The 3,818-nt window shown below is 50.7% G+C and overlaps 1 non-coding gene across 1 annotated transcript; it reads left to right on the forward strand.

Moving 5' to 3' along the window:
- Window positions 1-3,742: 3,742 nt before the first annotated feature.
- trnaa-ugc (transfer RNA alanine (anticodon UGC)) lies at window positions 3,743-3,818 on the forward strand. Its single transcript has one exon. It is a non-coding gene; the product is annotated as a tRNA-Ala (tRNA).

Here is a 3,818-nt window from a genome sequence, read left to right on the forward strand (position 1 = left end):
GAGGCTGGGCTGACGCACTAGACGCCTGATGCGTGGGGCTGGTACCGGACGTGCCAGCCTGGAGACACGCACCTCCATGCTAGTGCGTATAGCGGGAAACACCGGACCGTAGAGGCGCACTGGCGGTCTTGAGCGCAGGGTTGGCATCACCCCTTCAGGCTCGATGCTTACTTCACCCTGGCACATGCGGGGCTCTGGTACTGTGCCTACCGGCCTGAAAATCCCAGGCCTCACCACAGCCCCAACCCCAAAGCACGGGACCTGTCCAGTCTGTCTCTGCCCTACAAGGGTACGGGGAGCTGGCCTGGGACTCCAATCTCGCCCCGCCAAAAAGCCCTTGTGCCCCCCCAAAAAAATATTCTTGGGGCTGCCTCTCGGGTTCTACCTGCCTCCCAGGCAGGTTGTCACAGTGGACCCGCAACTGCTCCCATGTCCAGTCAATCCTTTCCTCCAATACTTCCAGCGACCAGGATGCCATCTCCTCCCAAGCGCGCTGCTTCCAATAGTCCTCCTTGACTTCCCTCTGTCCACTTCTCCGCTGCTTGGTCTTTTTGTGGTGGGTAGTTCTGTCACGTGTCGTAGTGGAGAGAAGACCAAGGCGCAGCGGGTATGTGGATACTCATATTCTTTAATGAAAAAACACGCAGAGCATCCACAGTGAAAAAACAATAAATGATACTCACGACAAGAACAGTTTTGCAGGCTATCAAACGCAATGCAAAAACAACTACCCACAACCCCAAAGAAAAACACACACTACTATATAGGACTCCCAATCAAAGGCAACTCAACACACCTGCCTTCAATTGGGAGTCCAATCACCAACACAACACTTAACACACAAAAACCCTGCCACGTCCTGACGTGACAACAGGGACAAAGTGGAGTCGCAATTCAACAGCTCAGACACGAGACGTATGTGGCAGGGTCTACAGGAAATCACGGACTACAAAAAGAAAACCAGCCACATCTCGGACACCGACGTCACGCTTCTAGACAAACTAAACACCTTCTTTGCCCGCTTTGAAGATAATACAGTGCCACCATCGCGGCCCACTAACAAGGACTGCGCCCCCCCCCCTCCCTTCTCCGTGGCCGACGTGAGTAAAACATTTAAACGCGTTAACCCTCGCAAGGCTGCTGGCCCAGACGGCATCCCTAGCCGCTTCCTCAGAGTATGCTCAGACCAGCTGTCTGGTGTGTTTACGGACATATTCAAACGCTCCCTATCCCAGACTGCTGTCCACACATGTTTCAAGATGGCCACCATTGGCCACCATCATCTACCATTCCAGTGTTTTACTTGCTATATTGTATTTACTTTGCCACCATGGACTTTTTTTGCCTTTACCTCCCTTATCTCACCTCATTTGCTCACATCGTACATAGACTTATTTTTCTACTGTATTATTGACTGTATATTTGTTTTACTCCATGTGCAACTCTGTGTTGTTGTATGTTGTCGAACTGCTTTGCTTTATCTTGGCCAGGTCGCAATTGTAAATGAGAACTTGTTCTCAACTTGCCTACCTGGTTAAATAAAGGTGAAATAAACATTAAAAAAAATAATTTGTTCCTGTACCCAAGAAGGCAAAGATAACTGAACTAAATGACTTCCGCCCCGTAGCACTCACTTCTGTCATCATGAAGTGCTTTGAGAGACTAGTCAAGGATCATATCACCTCCACCTTAACGGCCACCCTAGATCCACTTCAGTTTGCATACCGCCCCAACAGGTCCACAGACGATGCAATTACCATCACACTGCACACTGCCCTATCCCATCTGGACAAGAGGAATACCTATGTATGAATGCTGTTCATTGACTACAGCTCAGCATTCAACACCATAGTATCCTCTAAGCTCATCATCAAGAGGGAGGTCCTGGGTCTCAACCCCTCCATGTGCAATTTGATCCTGGACTTTCTGACGGGCTGCCCCTAGGTGGTGACGGTAGGAAACAACATCTCCACTTCGCTGACCCTCAACATTACCAACAACGATGAGACAGCCTACAGGGAGGAGGTGAGGGCACTCGGAGTGTGGTGTCAGGAAAACAACCTCTCACTCAACGTCAACAAAACATAGGAGATGATCGTGGACTTCAGGAAACAACAGAGGGAGCACCCGCCTATCCACATCGAAGGGACAGCAATGGAGGTGGAAAGTTTTAAGTTCCTCTGTGTACACATCACAGACAAACTGAAATGGTCCACACACAGAGACAGTGTGGTGAAGGTGCAACAGCGCCTCTTCAACTTCAGGAGGCTGAAGAAATTTGGCTTGTCACCTAAAACTGACAAACTTTTACAGATGCACAATCGAGAGCATCCTGTCAGGCTGTATCACCGCCTGGTACGGCAACTGCACCGCCCTCAAACGCAAGGCTCTCCAGAGGGTGGTGCGGTCTGCACAACGCTTCACCGGGGGCACACTGCCTGCCCTCCAGGACACCTACAGAACCCAATGTCACAGGAAGGCCAAAAAGATCATCAAGGACAGCAACCACCCGAGCCACTGCCTGTTCACCCTGCTAACATCCAGAAGGCGAGGTCAGTACAGGTGCAACGAAGCTGGGACCGAGAGAATGAAAAACAGCTTCTATCTCAAGGCCATCAGACTGCTAAACAGCAATCACTAACTCAGAGGCTGCTGCCTACATAGAGACTCATATCACTGGCCACTTTAATAAATGTATCACTAGTCACTTTAAACAATGCCACTTTAATAATGTTTACATATCTTACATTACTCATCATATGTATATACTGTATTTTATACCATCTATTGCACCTTGCCTATGCCGCTCGGCCATCACTCATCCATATATTTATATGCACATATTCTAATTCCATCCCTTTAGATTTGTGTGTATTAGGTAGTTGTTGGGGAATTGTTAGATTACTTGTTAGATATTACTGCACTGTCGGAACTAGAAGCACAAGCATTTCGCTACACTCGCATTAACATCTGCTAACCATGTGTATGTGACCAATAAGATTTGATTTGACACTGCGGTATAGATTAGGGGCAGAGCCACATTGTGTCTTGTTTAGTTGATTGCCCTTGGTGGCCTGGCATTGCCCTTGGTGGCCTGGCAGTTCCCTGGGTGGCCTGGCAGTGCCCTTGGTGGCCTGGCAGTGCCCTGGGTGGCCTGGCATTGCCCTTGGTGGCCTGGCATTGCCCTTGGTGGCCTGGCAGTGCCCTGGGTGGCCTGGCAGTGCTCTTGGTGGCCTGGCAGTGCCCTGGGTGGCCTGGCAGTGCCCTGGGTGGCTTGGCATTGCCCTTGGTGGCCTGGCATTGCCCTGGGTGGCCTGGCAGCCAGCTCACTCTCATCCATCAGCCCGGCCCACATGCTGACAGGGGGCTGGGCCTCATTTTTCTGTGCCCCAGGTCCTGGCACCCGGCTGTGGCCGGTCCTCGTTTATCTGTGCCCCAGGCCCTGGCACTCAGTGTAGTGCACTACCTTTAACCTGAGCCCTGGCTGAAGGTAGTGCACTACATAAGGACTAGGGTGCCATTTGGGACGCAGAGGTTTGTGTCTGATAGCAACAACAAAAAAACAAAGGGGTTAGGGCCGACACTGTTCTGCTGTGTAGAATCCTCCCAGACATACACTGCGGGCTGGTTTAGAATAGCACCGCTGCCTGCTTGTAATCCATCTTTTTCAGTTTCTTCAAAACACACACACACACACACAGACACACACACAGAGCGATAAACCATCATCACATCTCATCGTGGTCCCGTGTGGCTCAGTTGGTAGAGCATGGTGTTTGCAACGCCAGGGTTGTGGGTTCGATTCCCACGGGGGACCA

This window comes from Salmo salar, chromosome 16 (assembly GCF_965601325.2).
Source record: "Salmo salar chromosome 16, fSalSal1, whole genome shotgun sequence".
Taxonomy (NCBI): Eukaryota; Metazoa; Chordata; class Actinopteri; order Salmoniformes; family Salmonidae; genus Salmo; species Salmo salar.